Below are 17,375 nucleotides of genomic sequence, written 5' to 3'. Positions count from 1 at the left end.
GATATTTTTTAGGTATTTTGGTTTGTTGTTCCAGGATGAGTCTCATTATGGATTGGGAATTTCACTGAATATCTTCCTGTTGTTCTTGGTTTGTGTATTTTTCTTTTAAACCCTCTGCTTTTTATCCCTGCTACATGCCACTACTAAAACTGGTCAACAAAAAAAAAGGTTTAGTGAAGTTTATAAACTATGTTGAAGATGGGGTCCCCTAACTCAAAGTGCTCTTGAGTATAAAATAATTTATAACACCAGAATAGCTTCATTTTTGCTTAGGATAAGGAACCCTTACCTGTACGTGCCATGAGACAACATGCTCATGAGTTTTTGTAGTGTTTCTTATCTCTGAGGCAAAGCCTTCCCCCAAGAAGAAAGGTCTTGATGGAAGGCCCACTTCCTGGGGCATAGCTGCCAGTGTCTGGGTAGCAAACTGCAGGGTGGGAAGCAGCTACAAGCTGTCCTGCGATAGTCACAGACAGGTTCAGTCAGCTCTCAAAGGGATGCGAGCAGGGTGAGCAGCACCAGCTGTCCAAAACCGCAGCCCTCAGGGGAGCACCCCACACCCCAGCTCTGACATGTTGTGTGAGAAAGCTGCAGCCATGAGGGGCACCAAAGACACGGGGAGATGTCCTTGGGGACATGGGACTGGGGACGTGCAGAGACAGAGGCTGCTGAGGACACGGCTGGAGATTTATTCTTGGAAGGAATAAAGGGATGGAGAGCTTTATTCTTGGAAGGAATAAAGGGATGGAGAGCTTTATTCTTGGAAGGAATAAAGCTCTCCACTCCACGATGGAGAGCTCCCTTCCAGGGACTGCAGCCATGGACAGCCACAGCAGGGAAGGGGCATTCCTGAGGTACCGCAGCTGTGGGCAGGGACATCCTTGAGAGCCTTTGCTATGGGGTGGCTCATGTCAGAGTGAGGACACCCTTAGGGGTCATGGCCATTGCTGACCCACGCTGGGGCAGAGGAAAACCATTAACAAGCGAAGAGAAGCAGACAGAAACCATTAAGCATACAACCCAAAAACTTCTGGGCCACACATTTCCTCATTTTAGAAACTGGGATCGTCTGAGTGCAACCCATGGCAAAAACGCAGGAAAAAGTGATCAGGAAGGCAGGCAGGAGAGATTTGGCTTAACATGAGCCCAGATCAGGAAGGAATCCCTTCACTTTTTTGTAGGTGTTTACTCTAAATTTTCTCACTTGCTAATGGAGTTTTTTCTCAATCAATAAGTCTGCATAACAGGGCAACAAATTAAAGTTTAAAAGGATAAAAACTACTGAGTCTAGATTGTTTACCCACTACAGCCACTGTGATGATGCTTGTAATGAAAGACATGCATCAGTTTTAAGATTCTTTTGCCTGTTTCTTTGGCCAATGTTCATTCTGTATTTCAGATAATGTATAAGCAAAACAGAGATTTTCTTGTTGAATAAACTGTGTTTGAGCTTCACTAGTTTTGTAACATTTTATCCTTCTCCAATACTGTATTTACAAAACTTAAATGGAACAAAATAATAAGTTCTGCAGACTGCAATTTTCTCTCCACCAAAAAACACAGTAATTCTGTAAGAGGGTAGAAGAACCACAGTAAACTGGGTTACCTTACAGAAAACTCACATGCTGTTAATGAAAGGATTTTATTGTATCTTGAAGTATTTTTCAGCTTCTATGGACATAAAATGCCTGAAATCTTAATATCATCATAAAAAAAATAGGTTCAGATTCATAAATCATGATCAGTTCCCCTTATCTGGCAAAATTAAGAGCTAGCCTTAAAATTCCTCCACAGTCCACATTCAGGAAATAATCTCTACTTATGGTATTGAGTCAAACATCAGTTTATAGTTAAGCACCTGCTTAAGTGCTTTTTTGGGTTATGTTCAAAAATGAAATGTGTTCATGTCCCTCATGTGTAGATAAGGGTCAGATATAAAATTAGAAGATAGATTTAGATTCCAGTCACCTTCTCTTTAATTAGTGAGTACTCAGATCAGAACTTCTATATGGGACCATCTGGGCAGTGCCACTTTTAATGCTGTCATTTATTTTTCTATTTCCTCACTGGATCTCTTGCATTACAGGTCTGTGTTTTTAAACAGCATCAAAACAAAGATGACAAGCCTTTTCATTTACTGGCTCAACTTAGAAAAATTATAACTGTGGAGGTGTTGAATGAAGTGCATTTACTATTTTGAGTATTTCTTGCACGCAAAGTTTTGATTCTCAGAAATTATAATGAACAAATTTGTTCTGCTAAAAAATCTCTAATTATTTAAATAAAACATTTTTATTATATTTATATTTTATATATTTTATTAGGGTATTATTTTATTAGGGTATGTTCCTTCAGCGTAATACAAATTAATAAGACTTTCTTATTCTCTACATTAAATTATGGTTTTCTAATGGTGTGAGGTTCATTTTAACTATCATTGCTTCAGTTGTCAGAGAGATGGACAGAACATGTGAACTTTAACAGAACATCTGCTTCAAAGTTCATAGGCTGTAATTTATGGCCATTTCAGTACCACTGAACTGTTGCCAAATTTAACAGGATTCAGTACTTCATAAAGATTTTAGCTTAAATAAAAATATGGTGTTTAAGAATAAAATTACACATGTGGTATTGTTAATCTTAAGAGATTGAACAAAGATCCAGGTAAAGTGCCCTCAAGACAGCAAACACCATAAACAAAAAGCAAAAGGGTTGGGTGTTTTGTGGAGAGGGGATGGTTATAAACAGGTCATTCTTCAACAGAATATATTTCCTAATTATAGGGGAAAAAATGAAATTTTAAACATATTTCTGCAAAATTAGCAAACATAGCCTCTTCTCTCTTGCCAGTTATTGGGTGGTGAAATCTCTCAAAAAGTTTCAGAACTGAATGAGGAAGTGTCAGAACAATATGGATTGACATCTGCCTCTGTCAGGTTTTTTACAGCTTGCACAAAGGAGGATGAAGGCACACTATCACACAGGGAGACCTACCATTTGACAGAAGAGAGCATTTTCTGACCTGACCAACAGTGCTGGGACTTAAGTGAAGGCTCCCCAGAGTGGATGGTCTAAAACATTGATTCATTAGTCTGTTTAATCTTTATGGCTGCTAAGGGAGAGATCCTCCTTGATTTACAATCTGACAGACTGTCATCTCAAGAGGTCCCTGATGAGACTGTCCCTCCACCAAACTGATAAAACAAAAATATAAACCCTAGTACCCATGATGCATAGAATTAACATAGGGTTCAAGTGGAAAATGGAAATAAAAAATCACAAAGGACTGAACTCAGTATAGGGAGAAGTGGCTGTCAGGGAGCTGCTCATAACTCCCCACTTTGGGAATACATGTGCTGTTTTCCAGGCTCCATATGTAGTGCAGCCTCAAGTGACTGAGGGAGTGTAGAAGCAGCACGGAAGAGCTCAGACCCTCTATGTGCTGCCCACTCACCCTTCTACCAGCTACACCATGCTGCACTGTGTGTACCAGTGTAACCTGGTGGTATAGGCCAGATAAATGAAATATCGTCACTGAAGATGAAGGTAATCTAGAATGACATGGCAAGGTTGGAACAAGATGATTTTAAGGTCCCTTCCAACCCCGGCTACTCCATGATTCTATGGTTCTATGACCAACCAAGATGGAGACAGCTAACTTTTAGATGCAGAAAGTTAAAGAGGATGAATTTCATTTTGCATGTATGCCAGTATTTGGCCATAAATTACTCCTGTGGCAATGCAATGTGTACAAATGGAAATATGTGAATAAAGAAAAAAGCAATGTGATTATATTCACTGGGGGTGAGAACGATCTCTTTCTGGGGGCAACAAGGGCCAGCTGGGAAACCAGGTGCTGAGGTAGATCCAAGGGTGAGGCTAAAACATCAGCTCACAGCTGGTGATCTGGGGGTCAATATGAGGTTACTGAGGGAACCTTGGCTCAGACACAGCCCAGGAAGCGCAGGCCTGGCTGTGGGGAGGGGCCAGGACCTGGGGCTGCGACAGGAGCTGGCTCAGCAGGGACCATAGCAGGGCTGTGGGGAGCTGAAGAGCAGCTCCGCTGCAGTGACACTGACTGCCCTGGAGTGTAACAGGGGGCCCTGGGCAGGGTACAAAGAGCTCAGGGGTGGTAGGCAGGACCATGAAGGGCTGGTGGTGCCTTCATAACCCTGGCAAGATACACAGGTACTATTACACCCTTTCGGTAAGCTTGCTGGGTGGCTAAGGTAGAACAGGAGTCAGAACGAAAAGGTCATGATGCATGGGGAGATGTCCACATGGAGAGAACAGGGTGGGGCTGCCCAAGAGGCTAGAAGTCCACTCAGCAGAAAAACAGCTGCAAGGCTTACAGTGTTACCAAGCAGAGAAACCTTAGGGTGGCTTCTGACACAGCCCAGGACTGATCCTCACTGAGATAGCCCCAGAAGAAGGTTATGTGAAGAAAGACAGCAGTATAAAGCCTCCCTTGTTCAAGGACAACTCTTCATAAGAAGCTTTTCCATGTGGTGGAAAACTGCCTAGAAAAAGAATATAAATGCTCAGAAAAAGGCAACACACATTTTTGCGTAACATTTCCTGTCACTCTTAGTAAGTGTCTTCTGTATGACCAGAGAATGAGGGACCCTGGCACTGGCATTTTTAACCATAAAAAATTTAAATCATACAAAGACAATCTGAATATCCAGAGAAAATTACTATTCTTCATTTCCTGTTAAACCTTGGTGCTTTTTTGCATTTATCTCTCTGACTGTGTTTCTGATTCTCAGGTACCATAGCCTATATTAACAGTCACTTTGGGTTTAACATCATTAAACGTTCACTGCCAAGTCACCACAAATCCCACATTCCCCTTTTCTCTCAGGCTTAAAAAACTCATTTAACACTAAGAGCTAATTAATTAACTGGGGTTTCCTATATTTAATGGAAACTACCCTAAACCATAGAACCAAACCCCTTTGAAATTTAGTTCACTGGGGCAACCTATAATTATACCCTACCAGATTTAACCACTGTTCTAATTCATATTTACTATTACAGTAGAAGTATGTATTGTTATTATTATGAATATGCTCATATGGAAAATTGCACAAGCTACAGTGTACAAGAATATTGTATCATGAATGTACAACAAGAACTGCAGAGGCAGATGCCATAGTCATTAGAACTGGTTTTCAATCTAAATGAATAAATGTAAAAAATTCAGGGTGAGAAAGAAAGACAAATGCATTATTTAACAAACTAGTAAACTGAAGGAAAAAGATCTTGCTCAATTTTTATACCACATTTACAAAAGTTTTCACACACCTCCAGATGGTCAATTAACTTGTTTGAGTATCGGCAAACTCGTTTTCATTTTTTTCATTGTCCGTATTGGCTTCTGTAAAATTCATTTTTGTTCATTATCCTTTATTTATAGAAGATTGCTAGACAAGCACACGAGCTCAAAAAGGAAATCAAAGAGGTGTTTGGCTGTTACTTGATGTAGGGTGTGCTAGAAGACAAAGATGACTGTGGGGAATCAGCAATGAGACACAAAAGGTGCATACAGCACAGTATGGTTATGAACATCTGCTTCAGGTGTGTTGGTAGGACACAGAGCACTGGCACCTGCTCCCTCTATGCTCAAGGAGAGCTCTTCTACTGACCTAAACAGAAACTATTTTTGAGCTTCACACAGCAAAAGAAGAAAACATCCAGAAAAAACTCACACTTTTAGAGATTATTTTTGGTTTTACAAAATCAGTGAAAATTTTTTGCAAGTTTTTAATTTTTTTCCAAGAACAAAACACAAACAATCAAACACTCACCAATCTTTACTCTGCAAAACTTTCCTTTAGAAGAGTGAAACATTTCAGCATGTTTTATAGTGCTCAAAATCTCTAGGTATTCCTACATCCTATATCATGGCCTATTCTATGCCAGGTGGAAATATGAACAATCTTGTCTCATGACCTTCTGCATCTTCATGAGTCTGCAGAGAACAATGCACAGATACTGATGTGGATTTTACAGAAACCTAGCTGTATAGTTCATGATGTATACCTGTGTATGATAGTTTTTCAGGTGTGGAACCCACCTTTATATCTCTCCACAGTCCAGCCTTGTATCTTTAAAAGTCACGCAATGGAGTAGTAAGCTAGTGCATCAGAGATACAAATGTACATTCAATTTCTAAAACTGATTGAGAAGGCCATCTCAACAAGGTGGACTCAAACACATCCATAGCAACAGTTCATATATGATCTGTTCATCATGAGCAGATCACTGGACACAACACTCTACAAGAACCATCTAACAACTATTGTTGGGAAACAGTGGTAATTATGTTCATTGGAATAATAATGCCAATCATTTTCCACTTGGGCTCTACAGTGAAAAAATTGGTAAATACTGCATGTATTTCTGCATGTAACTTTGTGAGTGCATTTAGTTTTTTGCTCAAGGCAAAAAATCTTTTGGAGCACATGGAAATATTCAAATCCATTAGGAAACAGGTTGAGGTTGGGGCATTCAGACCCCATTGCTTGTAGGTAGGTGCATGGAGTTAGCACTCCATGTCTGACAAAAACAAAGGAGCAGCAGTGTTTAGAATAGGCAATAAGCAATAATAAGTAAGGAAATACAGACTTAAATTCCAATATGGGGTAACCAAAGCTATGGAAATGTTAATGAATTGTATTCACCAGAGGTAAAGTCAGCAGGGAGGAAAACACCAGTACCTGGCTGTGACTTAATTGTTACTTTACAAGTGTTTATGTGCTCTGTGTTTAATGAGTGCAGATTGGGAGTCCAGGACTCAATTAAAAATACTATAAACAAAATAGAAGAGTACAAAGGCAAGGAGAAAGCATGATGAGCCCGCACTCTGGGGCACTGTGACTGGGAAAACATCACACCACATATAAGATGTCTCCAGATCTAAAGGAGCAACAACAAATGTTCAAAGGGATCATCTAAATGACTCAGGAGTAGATTTGAGAGAGTCTATGACACAAGGAGTAACTGCAGCTGAGGAGAAGATAAGAAGACCCTTTATCTTAAAGGCAGAAGTCCCATACACCTGACAGAAATTTGACATGGCTAGCAATATATATTTAGTGTTGAAAAGTATTTACTTCAAAAGTGTAGTGCACTCCACAGAATATAAGGATTCCCTCAGAGCTGTCATTTTTCCTCTTTTAGTATTATTGGAGCATCAATACTCAACTGAAGACATGGTTCAAAGGGCATCATCTTCCAACAGGTCTCTCTCTGTGCTTCAAATAACTCACACATACACACAAATCAAGTCAAATAATCAGAAACATGAAGTGAGCAATAATGATTAATAACAGAAATGGGAATCAATGGATTACAAGCTACTCTTTGAATTACCCAATTAGGATTTAGATACTATGAAATCAGTGGCTGTAAATTCTGATAACAAGGCACTTTTGCTCTCTCTTTTAGAGCCCCACAACCACCACAGCAGTAGCTTTTCAAGCATTGTATTACTCAAGTAGGATGGAATTACCAACCACCTGCAAGTCACTACCCTTGGCAAACAAGTTATTGTCAGTTTTGATTCTGACTGTTAGCAGTATCACTGGTTTCATCTCACAAGACAGTTGGTGTCTGTTAATAAAGCCATTATAATTAATATAATCAGTTCTTGCTTCTGTTTTGATTTAGCTGCAAGAAAACAATAGTTAGAGATGTCAACTTTCTAAAAACAGTCAAAATTGAGATGCATATTCAGAAGCAGAACCTGGACACCTGAGAAGACTGAAGTACTTGCAGGATTCAAGGTCCTTCAGCTAAACAGAGAGATCCTAAATGTAGCTTTAAGGATAAGGGCTGCATCGACTTTTAGGCATTTATGTCTTCACATTTATCTGTGTCTGCTTTTATGGAGGATGGTTCTCTCTCCAAGATATACTTTTGCCTGCAGGACTACCTTGTGACCACACTGTTGGTGTTTCCAAAGGAAGAAAACTTTCACTTCTCAAAACACTTGTGCATGGACTCAGGAGTTCTCTCCCACCCAAACAGCAATCCCTGTTGTGGGATCTCCTCCTGTGATGGCCTCACATACCATTAACACCAAGGGGGCAAGATGACCCTCATTAAGAAAGGCCATGCTGTCATCAGCCTCAGGGCAGATGAGAGCTGTAGGCAAACTGAGCTCACAGAGTTTTCAGGCTGTCAGCAAGGACAGTATGGGTGCTGGGTACTCATGATGAGACATCCAGTAAGACAATAATAACTGTTTCATTGTTTGTTGTGTTTAAAACTATTCTCTCATTGTTCTTAATTAATGTTTGGGTTGTACATGTGGAAAATGCTATAAAAAGAAGCTCTCCATTATTATTTATTTCAGCCTGAATTTGTTACAATGCTTTGAGAAACTGTTCAGAGATGCTACATGGTGATACTAATACATTATCCACAGACCACCCCCCTATCCCCCCCACCTCCCCCATATTCTTGTATTTTACAACCTGCAATTGCATAGAATCACTTATTGCCAAGTGGTCATTTTCTCACATTTGTTATGACAACAGGATAAATGCCAACGTTTGTCAACATCTTGTAAATGATGAGTCTTAATGAGGCAATCTAGTGTTTCACCCCTCTGAGGAATCTCATAATAGGATGAGCAAAATATCAGGTTAAAGGAAGTGGGAGGTAATCCCAGGGGACAGACCTTTTCTTGTACAATATATTCCCCAAGGTTTTGCTTGGAGTGGGTTCCAGGATGCAGGCCAATTTGGCGTACCCCCTTGTACGAAATTTTAATTGTATTTTTATCAAATCCAGCAGAAATGCAGTCTGCATGTTGAATCTGTCAGTAAGCAGCGCCCTGGGAGAAAATAACAATATGAGCTTTGAGAACTTTCACCTAAAACATGAACTTTAAGTTACTCTTCCTAAGCTGAAAAATATACCTTATGTGCATTCTCTTGATCTGTTCTGCTTTTTGATTTGTTTGTTTGGTTTTTGGGGTTTCTTTTACTTTGATTTTGTAAAATATATTTCTGCCTTTTTGCGCTTGCTAATTTATTCCAGGAGGTTTCTCTGCTAAAAATGCAAGGCACATTTCTGTCCAGCATTTTCTTTTTAGTTATAAGTCAAAGTGGAAGAGAATTCTTTCATCTCCTCTGAGCTTCTTAATGTGTTGCTTTTTTAATATATATGTTATACTACTCTGCATTTCAGAATGCCATGCCTTAAAAACTTGAGTAAATAAAGTGTGTAAGAGGGCCCTACAAAGGTAATACTTAATTAGAACAAGGCAGGTTTTTCAGAAATAAGTACTATCACTTCATGACTCCATAAATGATACTATAGATAATCAAGAGATATTGTGTTTTGATAACAAGAAACATATATGATTTAGAATCCAGCCATTTTTCTACCAGAATTGAAGTTCATTAGAATTTTTTTTTTTATCTTGCAGGTTGTTATTTATTTGGGTCAAACTGAAAACTCAAAGAATGTCAGAGATTTAATTTGGAGAATTAAAAAATAAGGAAGCATTAAGTTATAGCACTGTTTTGGCTTTTTTAAAAAATCCACTGGAAAATTACTCAATCAAGTCAACATGTTCCAGTGGAAATATTGAATATAATTTAAATCATTCATTCGAAATGATGAAAATTTTAGAATTCCATTAAGGTCTTGTAACTTCATTTCAATATTTTATATATCATGTAGAAATACAGTAAGGCTAATAATGAAGTGCTTCTGTAAACTTATATTCATGTTTTTAAAACAGAAGTGTATGTGTGTGGATGTTAAAAAATTAATTTCTTAAAAGTCTCAAAAATTTCAATTCTTTGATTTTATTCTGGCTGAAAATAATTATGAAGATTCAATATTTCTTTTGGGACAGACATTTCAGATGTTACTACACCTCACTACAAGGGGTGAGGGACACACCTTAATTCTGTGAGATATTTGGCTTCAGAGCACCCATTTCAATCTACGGGGTTTTTTTCTCACCATACATCTTTCTTCCTCATAGTGCGCTCTGCATCTCCTGGAATCTTCTCTGCATATCCAGTGTCTTGAGAAAGGAAATGTATTGATATATTCCTTTTTGCTGTTCGTCTGCATACTGGAGACATGGTTTAATTGGATTGGATTGGCCATGGCTGTGCCTTCTCCTGCCAACAGAACTGATGTTGTAGTCTTTTCCTACTAATTGTTTTTATAACAACTGCTAATGTTAGTCAGAACAACTGCAACTGGCTCTGGTTTGCATCTGTTTTGTTTTAATCATCATTTAAGAGTTAACTTAGAGTCCAGGAAAGGAAGGGAGACCTGCATTACACCTGTGCATTGCTAACAAGCCCCTAGAGCAGCATACTATTTTGAACTTTATTAGCCACTGAATTTTAAGTAGACCAAATTGTCCGTGTTTGCATTTGTAGGTTCCTTCACTGAGACTGTTTATATAAATATAAGTGAGAGGGAAAGATGGGGAATGCATGCAGGGAGAAGGACAGGCAAAGGTCAGTCCAACCATGAATCTAAGTGGAACAGAGTTTTCTGATTTTCAATGAGACAGATTGTATGAGGAGACACAGACTTTGGTACTCTCCTTGAGGCAGAACAGAGTTTGTGACTTGCGAAATTTATCCACTGAAGTCACACTGAAAAAAGGGCAGGTGAGTCAGGTATGTGGGGCTTTTGCAGATGAATGGTGAGGAGGTGCAACAGTCCTAACACTGATGCTACAGAAAACATCCATGCAGTAGTCAAGGACCTAAAATAGCTTTCATAGGAAACTAAATAAATTATTGGTTCCTTCCTTAACTCTGGAGGGTTCAGAGGTAAATACATATGAAAAAATTCATTTCTTGAGGCAAAAATCTAAATTTTAGATGACAGTAAAGAATTTTTATACAAATGAAAGCATGACACTGCAGGATGTACTATCTAATGGCAGAACATACCCTTTAATCCTACCATAGCTCTTTCTCCATTAAATAGACGGGGCAAGATTTCAGGAATAATTTAGAAAGGAAGCTACAGTAAGACTTGGCCTTCTGACAGTCCTCCTCAATCTCTTCATAAGCAAAAAAGATAAAACATTTTTGGAAGGGGACCAGTATGAACTACCAGTAACAGGCCACCCAGCCTTTCTAGCACTCACACTTTCTTTTGCTGATATATCTATAAATCTTCCCTAATCTCATAAATGCAAAGTACTTTCACACATAAAATATGTATTTATAGTAAAGATTTGGGAGGAGGGAGTAAAAGCAACTAGGATTTTAATTGAACCTCTCATAAGTGCTACTTTCACTTTGGTAAAAGAAAATAATAAATAAATATTCAGCCATTCTTATGATATCATATTGTATTTTCTTTACTTAAAGTAAGGCAGGATGGAAAATTAAGAGTTGCCAGATTATAGCAGACTAAACCCTAATTTTTCTAATATTCCTGAGACCTTTTCTCCCCTCCTTTTCCCTCCTGATTCTTCATTTCTTCATTAGTAAGGGCTGAAAATTAAAAAAAATCATAAACATATTTTTAAGGAAACTCTTCATTATATATAGCAAACATTCTCCTGAATCATCAATATGAAATTATTGATTGACTAGGGAGCAATTACTAGCAAATTATACTAGATTTTGTTGAATTCAGTTAGCTGTACAGCCAAAGGAGAGCTCATCTCTGACCAATGCATGGCAATTTGAATGTACTCATCCAGAGGAAGAGAGTTTAGAGAGAGGACATGTGGGAAGAATCACCTGACCCACTCTCATCTGATGTGAGCATATTCTTCCTCTCCAAATGGAGCTTCATCATCTTGCATCAGTTGTGGCTCACTTGCAGCTTTCCTGCCTTCCTTAGGACACCTGGACACTTCTGTAGAAGTACAACCTTCTTTTAAATGTGCAAATAATAAATAATAAAAAATAAATTGAAAAGAAGCTTTGAAAATGCATTTTTATTGTTGGGTAATGGATATCAAGCTTTTATCGTGATCTGAAACAGCTGAATGAATTATAATGCCAAATGTCTCTATCCTTAGAAGTGATTGGACACACAATACATATAGTTACCTATGACAGTGCAGCTGTATATAAGTGAAAGGTTTCTTGCTGAATGAATGTAAGCCAACACTTATAAAACTATACCACAGAAACCTTCTCCTCATGTCCATGTTTCTGTTTCTCACCTGTAACCAGCATCACTCCTGTACAGCTGTTGTGGTTTAATCCCAGACATCCACAAAGCCTCACACAGCCACTCACCTACCCCCTCACCAGTGGGATTGGAGAGAGAATCAAAAGGGTAAAAGCTGGAAATCTCATAGATTGAGATAACAACAGTTTAATAGGGAAAGCAAAAGCCACAAACACAAGCAAAGAAAACCAAGGAATTAATTCACTGCTTCCCGTGAGCAGACAGGTGCTAAGCCATCTCCAGGAGAGCAGGGCCACATCATGTGCAACAATTACATGGGAAAACAAGTGGCACTGCTCCAAACATGCCCCTTTCTCTGTAAACCTCCCCTATACACTGAGTAGGATGTCACAGGGTTTGAAATATCCCTCTGGTCAGTTGGGGTCCCCTGTGCTTGCTGTGGCTCCTCCTAATTTCCCACAGATGCCTAGTCTCCTCGCCAACATGGCAGTGTGAAAAGCAGAAAAGTGTGAGCATAACAAAACATCTCTGTATTATCAGCCCTGTGTTCAAAACACAGCCCTGTGCTAGCCACTGGGAAGGAAATTAATTCTACTGCAGACAAATCCAGCACAACTGACCAAAAAACCCTCAGTGCAGCAGTGTCATTAAACCATTGTTCAATTACCCTTACACATGACAATACCATGAATCCTTAAAGAATATGGCCTCCAATGGCCTCCTTTCTCAATGGTGAGTTCACTCAGATTCTCCATGTGAGATGAGATGCTGCACATTCCTTCACTTTTCCATTGCAAATCTGGTCTCTATGTTACAAACTTAGATATTTCCAACTGGTAAGGGAACACTGTTGGGAATATTACTAAAGAAGTCATGTCTTTATGCTTTTAAATTTACAAAAGAAAGCCAGAGAACAGACCCAGACCCTCACAGATCCACTTTCCACTGAGGCAAAATTGTTAGGCATGACTTGCTCCTAACAAATAATTCGATCAGGCTCCATCACCTCCTAGCGAGTCTCAAGTGACAACAAAAGGTGACAGTGTTGAATGATTCCACTTTCATCTATTCCACATGATTAAGGGGTTTAGTCTAATAAATTCCACTATATAAAAATAAGTATAAATTATGACAGAAAAGATGCAGCTTAGTCCCTGCATAAAGAGATTTGTTTAGGTTCTTTCCCCCTCACATAAATAGAGGTCGTTCTAGGAAGGTGAGTTTGTGTATACTTATCTTCAATTAAGCTCATGAAGCTTGCAGGGAGGCTGTAAAGCTCTGTAAGCTCTTAAGACTGGACGGCGCTACCCCATGAGCACAGCATTTAAAATCAGTGGAGACAGAGAACCCCTAAACATAACTCCCTGTAAATAGTCAGACCTTGTTAATCCAAGCTTAGTTTAACCAAATACCCGAGTATCTGAAATGCTTAAGTGGCAACCTGTCTCCCAGTCTGAATGTACCTTTGATTTGTTAATCTGATTGTAAGGGTGGGGGTATCCTGTGTGAAATGAAGTTTGCAAACAGCTTTGGATTAATCAGTCTTACATGCTACAAAACAAAGTAGGTTCCTGCCACTGTATTTATCATCAGGAAGGGCTGGCACCCTCTCTCACTGGCTGATTTATAGAATTGCACATTTGGCATAGCAGTATAATATTCAGATGGCAGAGTTTTCTAATAAGGATGTGCAATGAATGGAAATAAGTGGAATGTACCTGAAATTATGCACCTAACTTTTGAGTACATTATGTCCTGGAAGCTTAAAAAAATAAATAAATCTTTATTGGAATGTATTAAGTTTCTGGACAACTTAACTAATACATAGCAAATTTGTCACCTTTAAAAGATTCATTTGTGCTTATTTGGCCTCTTAGTCGTGTGTTTATTCTGTTATGGTTCCAAGGAAATGCTACACATTAAATCTACTAGATTTTGATATAAGACTGCTTGTCATTTTGGTTCTATTCAAAGAATTTCTTATGTTTGATATCTACGGGACATTAATGCTGGGGCATCTGTCCATTTCCAAAAATGAGCTATCACACATCTGGCTGCTGGTAATAATTGCTTTATCAATGACTCCTTCTCTGAGTCAATAACCTCATTTGGACTGTAGTGGGACAGGTTTGGTGTACAGCCTAACTGATATTATCTAATTTTGTAGCTCTGTGTTTCTGTAGTATACATGCGACTGTCAGATAGACCCAGAGCCATGTAATTTGACTTCTTACCAGAATAAAATACATTTCTGAAGATGCAGTCTCATGTTCTTTTTCCAGAACAGGAAAATAATTCTTCTGTAGATTTAATATTTTAACAAAATTCAAGGACTGTAATTAACAAAGGAAGGTTTGCTGTATTTCTTTCTTGCCTTGAATATACTCTGCATATATATCTGCATACATATACAAATACTGTGCCTTCTTTTGGCATGATTGTTGTCACCTGAGTTAAATGCAGTAATAATGCAAAAAGGCCTTGTGACATTGTCTGAGTATTAATTTAACAGATAGACTATTTATAAAATAATTCCTCTCCAAATATTTTTTTTCATATATTTTTCTTCTATCACATTTATGAGGTTCAAATGTTTCTCATTATGGAGAGTTATTGCATTGAAACCATTGTCTTGACTACCATGTAGTCATTTGCTTCAGTAAAATAACACCACTTAATTTAGACAGATAAGGCACTAGGCAAAAGTTTTATCTGATTAATGGTATTAGAGTATCCTGGTGAACTTACTTGGGTTTTCAGAAGAGCACAAATAGCATAGGTTATATGTTGGATCTACCATTATTACTGCCAAATTCACCACAACCACACGTGAAAATGCTTATGATGAAGCAGAAGTGTCAATGTAACCATGGGAGGTGATCAAGACTCATCTGAGCGAAAATTTGGGCTTCCTGCTCTACTATCCTGTGCCATGTGCTCTGGGATGACTCTGCCTGAGCAGGTTGGACCAAATGAATCATGGTGGTTCCTTCCAACCTGATCCATTCTGTGATTCTTTGAAGCCTGAGGGTATTCCATAGTGCTAAGATCCTCAGAGGATCTCAGGCTGATAAATTGAGTCACTTAAGGATACCAATATGTGGGTCAAACTCAGAAGTCACACTCAGAATCTACTGTGCCCATTCTAAAAACTCCACCTGTCTTTTCAGTTTGGCCACATCCCTTAAAAAACCAGTCATGTGGCTCTGAGTTGAGCTGACTTAGGACCACATTTAATATTTAATAGTTGGGGTGTTTAAGGCTAGTGGTGATAACTAAGAATCATTGTTAACCAGCATTTATCTACTGCTTCCTGCTTTGGTTGCTTGCAATTCAGGAAATTAACTTGTTTGGGTCTTTGTCCCTCCTCATGTTAATTTTTGAGTCTGAAAAAGAATATTAGAGAAATTTACATTTGTATGTTCTGATAGTATTGCTGTGAAAAAAGTAGTAAAGATGTGAAACAAATGGCTATTGACATGACTGATCTTGTCTTCTTTGAAAACTTAATCTGCACTCATCCATTTTACTCCTCTTCATTCCACTACCCTGACTGATCTTGTCTTCCTTGAAAACTTAATCTGCACTCATCCATTTTACTCCTCTTCATCCCACTGCCCACACTGCAGTCATTCATGTCTTTGAGAGCCACATGGTGAGACTGGCACCTAAAGCCTAAGGGAGCCCCCAAAGTAGATGTTTACACAAGCTGTTTTCTTCAAAGCAGTGACAATGTACACCCATATCTGTGGTAAATTAAGGCAATATAAAGTAACTGGTCCTGTGCTCCTCCCTGAATGTTGTTTGCATGAGTATCTAATCTTTTCATCCACTTTTGCCCTCTGCTTTGCCCAAAAGTGAGCTATTGGTATGATCCTGCTCTTTCCTGTTTGATGCACTGCTCATCACATTGTGCCTGCCATGTCCCTGGCACTACCCATCTGTGATGTTGATGCATGGGAACTAATTCCATTAACAAGCTTGCAGGCTGACAAAAGTCTTACACTGAAAACACATCAGCATTCTCCTCCCTCCTTCTCCATTGCATAAAACTCAAAGAATTGATCTTCAGGGCCTACCCTGCAACCTCATTGATATTAGCAGCTTGATGACACACCCTATGTGTCTGTTAGCACTGTTCTGTATCAGTGTCAAGCAAAACAGCTAACTGATAATATCTGACACAACTAGGCAGGAATTCATAGCTTCACAAAGGACAGTGTGCTGCTTTATCATCCTGCTGGTGGAGCGGCTTGGGAAATCTTGTCGTGGGATGTAAAAGGAAATATGCTTGAATCATGGAATTCTTTCCCTAAAAATTACTATGCAATAGTGTGCACCTATTTGTCTAAGGTATAAAGCTTCTATATGGCTATTGCTAAAATACAGAAATAGCTATTTTTAAGAACATGGTTCTTTCTCTGTTATGGTACCTCACAGATGCCTCGAAAACCAGTGGAAAAATCATTACCAGTTTTGAGGCCACAGAAAACAAAAAACCAACATCACCCTAGCAGTTCCAGCACTATTGCATGAACAAGACTAAAGTAGCTGCAGCCTGAATTTAAGCTGACAAATCATCTCATTGCACATCACCTTCTGGAGTCAAGAATGCAAGTTCACTTTAGAAGGAGCCAATTGCACTGGAAATATAGCAGTAAGTAAAGAATCATCTCATTAAAAAAAGTACATCCATTAAAATATTAGAGGACTTTGTCCCAGCCATGGAGCTGCAACATACCCATCTGAGAAACTCCATATGCTCATTTTGCTATTTGTTATCCAAGAGAATGTTGCTACATGAGCAGTCAGTTACCTAACAAGCAGAGAGGGGAAAACCAATTTTTGATGAAGTGGTCATTGAGTTTTCTGAAGAAATTAATTTTATTATATCCCTCAGGGCTATCAACTTTGAAAAAACTGCTGGAGTTACAGTGAGGTTTGAAGAAAAAGGCTTCCTGAACTGTGCACGTCCTACTGATCCAACACCTATCCTCATTCTGTGTCTGTAAATGTAATACCAAGATAGGATACCATTCCATTGGCAGACGGTAGAATACTCATGGGCACAAACATGGGATGTATAGTGTGCAATGCCAAGATATTTTTTAAATGTGCCTTCTTTCAATAATGGTGAACCAAATAACCAAATCATTTGGATTAAAGCTCCACACCATTGGACAGCTAAAGTTATTCTGGATTTTTCTGCTTGGTACACAGAGCTAGAG

Source organism: Melospiza melodia, chromosome 2 (assembly GCF_035770615.1).
Source record: "Melospiza melodia melodia isolate bMelMel2 chromosome 2, bMelMel2.pri, whole genome shotgun sequence".
Taxonomy (NCBI): Eukaryota; Metazoa; Chordata; class Aves; order Passeriformes; family Passerellidae; genus Melospiza; species Melospiza melodia.
This window is presented reverse-complemented; position numbering follows the sequence as displayed.